The sequence below is a fragment of the Stegostoma tigrinum genome, chromosome 46, assembly GCF_030684315.1.
Source record: "Stegostoma tigrinum isolate sSteTig4 chromosome 46, sSteTig4.hap1, whole genome shotgun sequence".
Lineage (NCBI taxonomy): Eukaryota > Metazoa > Chordata > Chondrichthyes > Orectolobiformes > Stegostomatidae > Stegostoma > Stegostoma tigrinum.
Genome location: NC_081399.1, coordinates 5,759,947 through 5,773,317, shown reverse-complemented (window position 1 = coordinate 5,773,317; position 13,371 = coordinate 5,759,947).

The following is a 13,371-nucleotide window of genomic DNA, read 5'->3' as shown; positions in this document are numbered from 1 at the left end:
TATTTGCCCCAACAAAAGGGCACACTGCCCAACTATTTTTCTGCCCACAATAGAAAACCGAGCCCCATGCCCTGGGGCAGAGTTAAATGCGCCTGTGTGACCTGGTTGGCCTTGAACTGACTGCTATTAATGTACAGCTTGCTCCCACTCCCAGGACTACAGAAGATTCATGACACAGAGGGAGTCATTTCAACCAATTGTGTCTGCTGCCCCCATCCCCACACCAGCCACACACCAGTGAGACTCAGTTGGAGCGGTGTGCACCATCTACAAGATGCCCTGAAGATCCTGAGACAGGAAACCCTCGCCGACTTCCACCAAGAAGGACAATGGCAGCAGATACACGTGAACACGAGCCCCTGGAAGATCCCCTCCGAGACACTCACCATCCTGATTTGGAAACATATTGCTGTTCCTTTCCTGGTGATTGGCTAACTGGGTGGGGTTGGGGATGGGGGTTCGGTGTTGGAGGGATGCGCATGACGGGAACAAGAATGAGGGAATCTAGTGCCAAAAAGGAAGTGTAAACCATTTAGGACTGAGATGCAGAGGAAATACTTGAGCTGGAGTTTGGTGAACTTTTGGGATTATTTACCCTGTTCCGGCATTGGGGGAGATGATGAAGGTGAATGGTGGATCGGAATCGTGGGCTGAATGGTCTACTCCTGATTTTAAACCTTTGTTACATACGTGTCTAAACCATACAGTGTTGGGTGCATCCGGAGTGCTCACAGAACAAGGTGTAATAGAGAGTGTGCACAATAAATAGAGTGTAAAGATTGTGCCTGCAGTGACGGTGATAATTCGCTGTATCGGGAGAAGCTGTTTTTCTAAGCCTCTGAGCTTGGAATACTTCAGGTATGTATTTCAATTTGGTCTGAACTTACAATGTTCAGTGCAAGTGCCTGGAAGTTTTAAAAAAAAACAAGAATTTGAAATTTTGGGAAATAGATAAGATTGATTGAGGGAAGCTTAAAATAAAACAAATTTTATTAAGATTGAAGTGTTTATTTGTTTGCAATGGGACAGTGAATCTTGAGTAGCATCACCTACAGTCTCTGATCCCGTCTCTAATGAAGTCGCTGAGCATAGGGCAGCGATTGTGGAGGATAGCGAGCGACATTTAGACAATTCATTCCAGACTATGGGCTAACGTCACCTTACCATGTAATTTTTCTAGATAACATGAGGTGTCTGCTCACTGTGGGGTCAACATGATCGATCCTTTTTTTGTCATACTCCAATTGCAGGAGCTACGACCTCTCCCTACATTCAGTCAGATAACACAGCCACGGTGATTAGAATAATGTCTCAGGAACATTTCCTTGAAAAATGCAACAGACAAGCTTCTTTGGGGATTTCAGATTTGATGGAGGATAGCCATGGAAGACGCATAATAGACAAAATATTTTTGTGAAGGGAAGGTCATGTCTCACCACTTAATAGAACTGTTTGAGGACGTGACAAAGTTGATTGATGATTGAAAGTCTGTAGATGTCATTTGCATGAACTTCAGTAAGGCATTTGATAAGGTTCCCCATGGCAGGCTGATGGGGAAAGTGAAGTCGCATGGTGTCCAGGGTGTTCTGGCCAGATGCATAAAAAAACTGGTGAGGCAACAGGAGGCAGAGAATAGTAGTGGAAGGGGGTTTCTCAAATTGGAGACCTGTGACCAGTAGTGTTCCACAAGGATCTCTGCTGGCACCACTGTTGTTTGTGATATAGGTAAATGATATGGAGAATGGTATCGGGGTTCTGATTAGCAAGTTTGCAAATGACATGAAGAATGGAGGCGTAGCAGATAGTGAAGGGCACTGTCAGAGATTACAGCAGAATACAGATAGATTGGAGGGTTGGGCAGATAAATGGCAGATGGATTTCAATCTGGGCAAATACAAAGTGATGCATTTTGGAAGATGTAATTCAAGACCAAACTGTACAGTAAATGGAAAAGTCCTGGGGAAAATTGATGTGCAGAGACATCTGGGTGTTCAGGACTATTTCTTCCTGAAGGTGGCAATGCAGGTCACGAGAGTGATCAAGAAGGCATACGGCACACTTTTATTCATCGGACGGCGTATTGAGTACAATAGTTGACACGTCATATTGCAGTTGAATCAGACTTTGGTACAGCTACATTTAGAGTGCTGTGTGCAGTTCTGGTCACCACATTACGAAAAGGAGGTGGATGCTTTGGAGAGGGTGCAGAGGAGGTTCTCCAGGATGTTGCATGGTATGGAGGGCGCAAGCTTGGAAGAAGCATTGAGGAGATGAGGTTATTTTCATTAGAAAGATGTAGATAGAGAGGGGACCTGAGTGAGGTCGACAAAATCACGACAGATAGAGACGAGATGGGTAGCAAGAAGCATATTTCGCTGAGTAGGGGATTCAATTATTAGGGGTCATGAGTTCAAAGTGAGAGGTGGAAAGTTTATGGGAGAAAGTTTATTGTGGAAAGTTCTTTACACAGGTGATGGTAGGTGCCTGGAACGCGTGGCCAGCGGGAGTGGTAGACGCAGACGCGATAGTGTCTTTTAAGATGTATCTAGACACGTACATGGATGGGCAAGGAGCAAAGGGACTCAAAGCCTTAGAAAATAGATGACAGCTTTGGACAGAGGGTCTCATTTTTCGCAGGCTTCGAAGGGCCTCTTCCTGAGCTGTAATTTTCTTTGTTCTTTGTTCTTTGAAAAACCGAAAGTTGGAAGCAGAAATTGTTAAAGAGAATGCATGTGTCCTTCAGATTTCCGAATGTCAAGCCAAAAAAGGTTGTGGAGGATGTACCTGCTTTCTTTACACATTGTATGGGAGCCAGGGCGATTCAGTCAGACCAAGCATCCAACTTTACTGCCAAACTGTTTAAGATGCTCATGCATTGTTTAGACATCCAACTCTTTAAATCAAGTGTGTACCATTATGCATCCCAAGGAGCATTGGCAAGGTGGTCTAACCAGACCTTAAAGATTTATGCAGAGTACTTATTTCCAGCATGGCTCAATTGAATTAATATTCTTACACTAAATGATAACTCCGTTAAAATTAATCAAGGGCAAATTGATAGGTCTGAATTCAGAGACTCCACACTTAGATTGTGTATCCGAGGTGGGAGAAAGATTAACAGAGTTCGAGAATTGGCTAGACAACATCTCAAGGACGCACAACATTTAATGAAACAAGACAGAAAATCTAAAATTAGTATATTTACCAGATGGATAAAATATTGGCGTTGTTACCAGTGTAAGAAGATCCCTACAAAGCAAAGTTTAGTGATCCTTACCAGACTGTGAAGAAGGTAAGTCAGATGAATTATCTGGTAAAGATACATGATGGGAAAAAATTGATCAGGAGTATCATATGAATATGCTGAAAACTTAGTCTGTCAGGGAAAGCTAACCAGAAAAACAGGTTTTAGTTACTGACATCCAGAGTGAGGAATCAAATTCAGATGATTTGGATTTTAATGTGTCTGAGAATAAATTACTGAGTCTAATTAACAGAATAAATTTTGTGAATCTGCTCAACTCTCAGAACAGTCAGGAAAATCCCTGAAACTTTCCGTCCTAAATGGCCTTTCATCCACGACTGTCCAAACAGGGGCTCGGCTTGCAGGAGGTGCTTTCATTTTCCAAAGAGTTTCATGAGATTGTGGAATGTACATACATAGTTGGCCCGTTTCTGCCTTACATTAATTGGTCGGAGCGTGTTTGAGGGAAAAGGAAGAGAGGGGTATGGGACCAGAGCAGTCAGATGGAAGCAGCCTAAAGCTCCTTTCTCAGTTACTTAGTTCCAAAATGTATTATGTTTGTAAAATTGTTTTTATTCATTAACAAGATGAAAGTGCCACACGCCAATCATGACCAGGGGACGAATGATCACGAAAGCCAGGTCCTGTGGTATACCTCTGTCTGCAATCGTTCTCTTGGAACTGTTTCCCTTCCAACAGCACACAGGAAACATAAAAGCAATTTCTCACTCTCCTGTTTAAGGAGACACTTAAAATTAATTCCCAAATGTGGTGTCAGAACAACTTTATAAAGTCCTCACCAATGGTCGATCCTTATCCAGACGCCATTCCTTTACAATGAACTTTGGTCAAGTCAAACAATCCTGCCTTTGTAAAAAAGACAAGGTGTGGCTCATCAGCATCATAAAATGTGGGATATGAAATGAGGCCTTTGTACACAACGTATATAAACCTCTCCACTATCTTGGTTTTGAAGCAGAGAATTTTTTTAATGTATTCAACAACGGAGCACAAAAAGCCAAAATAAGAATGAAGCCCAAAGATATTGGAGATTCTGCGTCAGAAAAGTCTCTGCACTGAGGGAGTGCTGATCTGTCGAATGGCAGTACTGAGGAAGTGTTGAAATGTGGGAGGATTCTCTTATAATCCTTTCCAACACTTTACCCACGTCCGAAGTAAGGCTCGCTGCTCTGAAATTACCACAGTTGTCTGTCGTCCCCTTCTTGATCAAGGGGACAACACTTGCTATCCTCCAGTAGTCTGGCGCTATTCCTGGAGACAGAGACGACGTAAAGTTCAAAATCAAAGGCTCTGCAATCTCATTCATCGCCTCCCAGAGAATCCGAGGATAAACCTCATCCGGCCCAAGAGACTTAACTGTTTTCACACTTTCCAGAATTGCTGATACCTCCTCCTTATAAACTTCAATCCCATCTAATCTCATAGTCTGTATCTCAGTATTCTCCTCGACAGAATTGTCTTTTTTAAGTGTGAACACTGACAAAAATATTCATTTAGTGCCTCTCCTATCTCGTTGGACTCATGCTGAATTTCCCACTACTCTCCTTGCCTGGTCTCAGTCTTACTCAAGTCATTCCTTTATTCCTGGCATGCTTATGGTTATGGTTATGACTTACAGTTTTTTCTTTCATCCAACCTGCCTAAGATTTCTCATGTCCCCTCCTGGTTCTTCATCACTGTCTCCTTAGTTTCTTCGTGGCTAATATGCAACTCTTGAGCACCTTAACTGAGCCTTCACACCTCATCTTTACATAAGACTTCTTCTTCCTCTTGACAAGTGATTCAAATTCATTAGTAAACCATGGTTCCCTCGCTCGACCACTTCCTTGCTGCCTGATAGGTACATACGTATCAAGGGCATGCAGTAGGCGTTCATTGAACAAGCTCCACTTTTCAATTGTGCCCAGCCCCTGCAGTTTCCTTCCCCATGCTATGTATCGAAAATCTTGCCTGATTGCCTCATAATTGCCTTTTTCCCAGCTATAACTCTTGCCCTGCGGTATATATCAACCTTTTTCCATTGCTAATGTAAATGTAACCAAATTGTGGTTCACTATCCCGGAAGTGCTCACCTGCCTCCAATTCTCACACCTAGCCTGGTTCATTACCCCAGTACTAAATCCAAGGTGGCCTCACCTCCATTTGGGCTATTGACATACTGTGTCAGGAAACCCTCCTGCTCACATTGGACAAAAACTGGCCCATTTAAAGTACTCGAACTATGGCCTCACCTGTCAATATTTGGAAAGTTAAAGGACCCCATAATAACTACCATGCTGCTTTTGCTCCTATGCAGAATCATCTTCATAACCATTTCCTCGACATCTCTGGAACTTTTCGGAAGTCTGTAGAAAACTCACAACAGGGTGATCTCTCCTCTCCTGTTTCTAACCTCAGCTCATATTACCTCAGGAGACGAGCCCTCATCAAACATCCTTTCTGCTACCGCAATACTGTCCTTGACTAACAATGCCACATCTCCACTTCGTTTACTACCTTCCCTGATCTTACTGAAACATCTGAATCCCGGAATCTGCAATAGCCATTCCTGACCGTGCTTGATCCATGTCTCCAAAATGGCCACAATATCAAAGTCTCGTATACCAACCCATGCTGCAAGTTCACACACCTTATTCCTGATGCTTCTGGCATTGAAGTGGACGCACTTCAAACTACCTTTCTGCCGTACCAGTACACTCCTGTGACCTTAAAACCTTATTCATGACCTCACTACTCTCAACCTCCTGTTCACTGCAGCTACAGATCAGGTTCCTGACTTCACTATGACTACACCAGTGCATTCCATGCACCCACCACACTCTCTGTTCGGAACCTACCTCTGACATCTCCACTATACCTTCCTCCAAACAACTTAAAATTCTACGACATCGTAATAGTCATTTCCACTCTGGCAAAGAATTCTCTGACTATGCACCCTATCCATGCCTTTCATTATATTACACACATATGGCAAGTCACCACTCATCCTTCTTCACTCCAATGACCAAAGCATTAGCTCCCTTATACTTTCCAGATAAGATCTGCCCTCCAGTCCAGGCAGCACCTTGGTAAATTTTCTCTTTAACCTTCTCAAACTTCCACACCCTTTCTATATTGATGTGGCCAGAACTGAACATAATATTCCAAGTGTGGTCTAAGCAGAGTTTTATGGAGGTGCAGCATAACCTCGCAGCTCTTAAACTCAATTCCCCTGCCAATAAAAACCAGGGAACCATGTGATAACAAAGTGTGAAGCTGGATGAACACAGCAGGCCACACAGATGCTGCATGGCCTGCTCTGTTCATCCAGCTTCACACTTTGTTGTCATGGATTCACCGCCCTCGAGAGTCCACATTATCTCTGATCACCAAACCATATGCCTTCTTTATAACTCTATCAAATTAGATGGTAACGTTGAAGGACCTACAGACGTGGACCCCAAGACCCCTCTGTTCCTCCACAGTGCAAAGCATCTTGTCATTAATCCTGTATTCTGCATTCAAATTTGCCCTTCCAAAATTAATCACTTCACTCTTTTCCGGGTTGAATTTCATCGGCCATTCTTTGCTCAGCTCTGCTTCCTGGCAATGCACAACTGCTAACTACAACAGCTCTCCATGCTGTCCACAACTTCACCAACATTGGTGTCATTGGCAAACGTACTACCCCATCCTTCCACTTCCTCAGTCAAGTCATTTATAAACACCACAAACAGCTGTAGCCCCAGAACAGATCCCTACAGAACAGCACTGGTTACTGAGGTCCAGGCTGAATAATTTCCATCTACTACCACCCTCGTTCTTCTATTAGACGGCCAATTACGCATCCATACAGCCAAAATTTCCCTGAATCCTGTGCTTCCCTACGTTCTGAATGAGCCGAGCATGAGAAACCTCATCAAATGCCTCGCTAAAATCCATAGACGCCACATCCACTGCTCGACTTTCATCATTGTGTTTTGTCACATCCTTACAGAATTCAAAAAGACGGGAGAGACATGACCTTTCCCTCACAAAGCCACGCTGACTAATTCTAATCAAACTGTGTTTTTCCAGATAACCTAACCGATCTCGCTCAGAATCCCATCCAATTATTTCCCCACCATGGAATTAAGACTGACAGGTCTGTCATTCGCTAGTTTATCCCTATTCCCTTTCTTGAACAATGGAATACAATTTTCCAACCTCCAATCATCAGGTAACACTCCAGTGGACAGTGACAGTCCCTGTGCTCTGTCCCTCTCTGGTAAAGGATTCAGTGCCGCTGAAAGCTGTACAGTTGATATTGTTGGGATCCACCTTTCCGTTGTTTGTCCTGGGTTTTACCCCCACTGTTGTTGAAAAAGTAGAGGGGACAAGTGGAAGGGGCATGAAGTACATTTCTCATGGAGCGTGTGCTTGCAGATAGCTGAAGATTAGGATCTGGCTGTGCATTACTGCAGTCACTCAACCAACCTGTGAGCCTCTGCGCATTCTCAAACGTGTGCTCCAGCCCAGGTGCTGCGAGTCTGAGAGAGGAGATAGCTCGGGGTGGGGGTGAGTGTGCATTGGACACTGACCATGCCCTTGACTTCCTGAGGGAGTGAGTGGACGATAGGCAGGGTGCAGGAGAGACCGGGATGGTGGGAGTCTTTAACAGAGGTGTGTGGGAGGAAGAGGGGAGGGGTGATGAAGTGTCTAGGCCCGAAACGTCAGGTTTCCTGCTCCTGTGATGCTGCTTGGCCTGCTGTGTTCATCCAGTTCTACACCTTGTAATCTCAGAGGGAAGGGCTGTTGTGGGAGAGAGAAATGGATGAGGGATAGCACGAGAGGCAGAGTATGATACAGGGCAGAGAACCTGTCTCTGCAGATGACTCGATTTGTGACAGAATGTGCTCCTGTGGTTTGCTTCACCCTGGGAACGGAGCAGTGTGTTCCTGTGTTTGCTTCTCTCTCTGTGTCTGTGCCTCTGACCAATGGCACCTCTGTGGTTTTCGGGACGAATCCTCTCTCTCCCTGTCTGTTCCTCTTGTGTTTAAAGTGAAGGAATGGCACACACTGCTGGACTCCCCATGCCACTGCACAAGCAGCGAATTTTATTTTGGACAAAACATTGAACTCCGTGAATCCTTCACTTTGCACATTTGTTTCATTCTTCAAACCATGTCTTTGGGTACACTGGAAGTATTACCCTACACCTTTCGTCATTGTCTGAAATAAGAGGGGAAGGAAGTGAACAGGCACAGTGTTGTGTGTGTGTGTGAGAGAGAGAGAGAGAGAGAGAGAGAGACTGTACGTTGACGGTGCTGCCAGTTTCTGGCAATCTCTGATTGCATCCTTATGGGTTTTTGAAGCCCACCACATCCTGAGTAGTCGCGTGTGATATCCACCAGTGGGTGGCATTATATCAATTTCAGTGCAAGGGAGATTTGATGGATAATTTTGGCCCTGCACCCCAATTCATGAAATTTCTGATTAGGCTGCATTGGAGTAGCAGCCCATTGGAACTGAGCAGCTTAATGCTGAAACATAGAAAACAGGTTGTTCTCATCTGTTTTGGTGGAGAGTTATAATAATATCAAGTAACCATCTGCCACAATTTTTGACATCAAAACAGCTCATGTTTGTTGGTTTGTGATATCAGTATGATGTCTCTTGATCTCTAACAGAGCAGTGAAATCATATGTTTAAGAGTCAAACATTTTATGATTAACTATTCTGCTTTATTTCAACAAAACCCTCAAAAGATTTGCTTTAGTCGACCACTGACAGAGTGTTCCAAGATGATAGGTATTACCAAGTCACAAATTTCACTTCCTTTGGATTGTTCTACAATGGGGAATATGCACATTCGTGATTCAACTCTCTCCCTGAGCCATCCAGGGGAAAGCAGCCCCGGCTAAATTGACACCACATCTGAAAACATTCAGTCGACCCACCACCAACGCACAGTAGCAGCAGTGTGTACCTCCTTCATGATGGATTGCAGAAATTTACCAATGATTCTCAGGTCGCACCTTCCAAACCCACGACCCACTTCCATCTAGAAGGACAAGAACAGCAGATACATGGGCACACAACACTTTCCAAGATCCCCTCGAAGCCATTCCCCATCCTCACTTGGGCATATATCGCCGTTACTTCAACATCGCTGTGACGAAATCCTAGAATTCCTTCCCTAACATGGACTGCAGCAGTTCATGAAGGCAGCTCACCAGCTCCTCCTCAAGGGGGACCTACAGATGGGGAATAAATGCCTGATCCATCCAGCAATGCCCACGTCACAGGGGTGAAAAAAATATATAGACTAGAAAAGAACGGGACTCTCCTGTGCGCTTCACTGAGTTCTTTTGTTTCTTCACAATGCAAGAATCTTGTGTAACTAGATATTTTACTGTGCTACTGATATTCGTTCTGAACCTGGACAATGTTGCTGCGTAAATAAGTGTGTTTGTGCAAAAATTTAGGATTTGCAACATATAACCTGTTCTACAGAAATTATACAGAAAAGGTGAGAAATTGTCAGGTTTGATTTCTTGAATGACATAATACATGAAATACACCACAAGGATTGACCACAGAAGAATGAAGCTCCCAGAGATGATGAAGAGCAAAATCACAGATTTCCTTCTGCTCTCCATCTCTGGGTCTCTGTGATTCTCTCTTTTGCTCTCACTCTTCCGGGACTTGCCTGCACACTAAAATGTGTCTGACTGTCAGAGCACTCAGTGACAGTATTAGAGCGAATGGCAGGAAAGGTGTCAAAGCTGTGTCAAGCCATTCTAATGTCACCCACCAAATCTCAGTAAAGTAACTTGACTTTGATTTACAGTAGAATGGCACATTGTTGATTATCTTGACAGGCTCATATTGAAAATAGAAGGGAATGCTTTTCAAAAAGAACAGGGTGCAGTTTGTTGCCAGAACCACAGTTGCAGTTTTCTCAGTACAATATTTTGTTTTCAGCTTCTGACAACAAATGGTCTCAAATTGGTCAAAGGTGAAAGTGACGGTGAACCAGACAGAGCAGTCCCTGGCTGTACGGTACAGGACTCCAGTAACACTGCACACAGTAGTAATGTCCAAGAAACATGGTGGGGAATAATAACCACGAAATTTCCACAGTATAACCTCAGTGAGGATGACCATCAGATCTGCAGCTGCCATAAGCGCCAGGTAGCGTGTAGTGCAAGGGGATACACCACATTTGCCATGGGAAAGAATAACAATCGCCAGTAAATTAACTGCAGAAGACAAATGGGAAAAGGCAGAGTGAATTAAAGATCGGAAATTCCACCTGCTGATTTCAGAGAGCAGAAATATTAATTTGTCACCAAATGAACGGTGCACTGTGTGAGTGTAAGTGTTTGTGGTTGAGTGAGTTTGAATTAAACGACTTTCCCATCCACCTGAGATTGTTCACCAGCACAAATTGCTCCAAAACATTGTTGAGTTTGGACAGAAACAGACCTAACAGCCCCTCCTAGGACAGCAGAATGAAGTCTGTACTTATGTTTTGTTGCATTCTTTGAAGGGCTGCAATATATTCCTACAGTTCTCAGCTAAAACTCCGGCAGGTGCAAAAGCCCAGTAGAAATCTCCCTGCCAAACTCTGTCATAGGATTGGTGATTGGACTGTCCAAAATAAAACGTACCCTTCTCCTTTGATTAGGCCATACCCTGCACTTGATGTCGGACCAAATCCTGATCAGAGCTGCAGCAGGACCAGGAAGCAAGTCATTAGAATCAGGTCAGATATCAAACAAGGCTACTCCGTGTGCCTTTCACAAATACAGAATGACAGAGCATGCAGGGCTCCTTTAGTGACAAAATGTGACTGTTAGACCTGCTGTGGCATTTACACTGTAAATTTACACATCTGATCATTGCAAACATCTCAACATGCAGGGATCAGGAAGAAATCTGCCAAGATTTAAATCCAGAAATCAGAGACATTGAAGCCGGGAAAAATTCCACAAGAGATGGTAGTTAGATGAAAGTTTTCAAATCAAACTGGAGTGCATATCCCCGAACTCAGTAGCTGACGGAAAATAAAAACAACTCAGATTAAAATTCAAAACTGATCATTTTACATTACCAATTTTGGAAAACACTTCCAAATCTCTTCCCAGCATTTGTGTGCTGAAGAACTTCCTAACTTCTCTTCCGAATAGCCCGGACCTAATTCTCAGACTATGCTCCCTCTTTCTCGCATTGCCATCCAGTGAAAATAATCAATCTTTTCCTGTTAATGCCATGCAGGACTTCACTCACATCACCCCGAACTTTCTAAATTCTTGCAAAAACGTGCCACATTTGTCTGACAGAAACAGAAATTGCTCAGCAGCATCTGTGGGAGAGAAAGCAGAGTCAACGTTCCTGTTCCAGTGACTCTTCTTCAGAAGTAACCCGCCTGATCTTTCGTCATACTTTCAAATTGCATGAAACTGGCATCGGCAACGGAACACTGAATACCTGCAGAGTGGCAACAGACCCTTCTGCCCAACAGGTACACACTGAGCCTTACAGCATCCCATCCCGACACATCTCCCTACCGCCCACCTCAGCTGCATAAGTTTGAATACTACGGGCAATTTAGCATGGCAAATCCAACAAACCTGCACATCTTTGGACTGCAGACGGAAACCGGAGAACCTCAAGGAAACCCACTCAGACACAGGGTGACTCAGACTCAGACACACAGACATTCACCCGAGATTGGAAACAAACCCATGTTCCTGGTGCTGTGAGGAAGCAGAGCTAACCATTGGGGCGCCGTGGTGCCGTGCTGACTGACGTCAGTAAATACTGCAGCAGCAGTGAAGTTGGGAGCCTCTGTCAGTGGAGAATTGTACAGAGAATGTTGCTCAATGAAGTGCTATCACTGTACCCAGCATCTGGATACAGCTGGACAGTCAGTGAGCTAAATACATTATTGTTCAACAGACAAAATCAGAGAGCAGATCAGCAGCAGATTGTCATGATGCCATACCAGGGATGCCAGTAAAAGCCAGGACGGTGTAGAACACCTTCTCCACTTGTTGAATTGGTCGATTCATTTCTGTTTCCCTGTGAGCCGATTGCTCCCTTCAGGCAGCTGACAAGTTCCTTGTAAGAGACTCTGAGCTGATGCATTCACAGAGACGTTGCCTTATACTGTGTGGAAGCTCCTTGGGGAGGTGAAGGTCCCAGCATTGCTCAGTTTTGTCGGTGTTTATTTTTCAAATTTCTGTAAGTGAACAAACCAATTCTGAATTACTAACTACGAATCCATGAACAAACTAATTAATCACGTGTTTAATCCTGGCTATGTAGGAGCATTGTTGCTCAGTGCATCATAATGAAATGACAAAAACAGAATCTGAAATCTCACAACAACGTTGTCCACTCAAATACCACGAGGCCCATCCCAAGGTGGCAAATTATTTCAAGTATGTCTCAGTGCTGGCCTTCAATACTCTACGGCTGAAATGGCTCTCTTTAAGCAAGAACATTTCACTTTCAGTTTTTAATGTGATTTTCCACACACAACGAATATGTGCATTGCTGCCCAGGGCAGTACTTATCCCGCATCCCCAATTGCTCAGGAACTTTTGCATTGTGAAAGACCAAGTGAAGATAAGATGCTTTTTTTTTCTGAGGATAGGAGTCTCAGTGAACAAGATGGGCTTCCCACGATGGATACATCGCTGACCTCCCACTTATTCTCACCGTTCATCCAAATGCATTATTGGCCTCACGCTTGTGGCTTATACTGATGCATCTCTGTGTATGTGTGTAGCCGCGTTTTCGGGGTGTGTGATGAGGACAGTTTACCTGGAGTTTAACTCTGCATCTCTGATTGGATTGCAACATTTCTTCAAATATTTGACTGCATAATCACTGAGTGAGCTCCCCGTGTTTCACCTGGTGCTGTTACCTGGAAACGCTGATAATCTGTGCATTATTCCTCAGGTGAATTTTTTTCTGGGAGCCAGAGTAAATAGAGATTCTTCAGTCCAATTCCCTCACTCTGAAGAGCTGAAGCCTCACAGCTGAACACAGAGATACGTTAACGCTCTTGAGTTTAGAGAGGCCATAGCACAAAGGATACAGCATTGTCCCAGAGACAAAACACAGCGTAATGT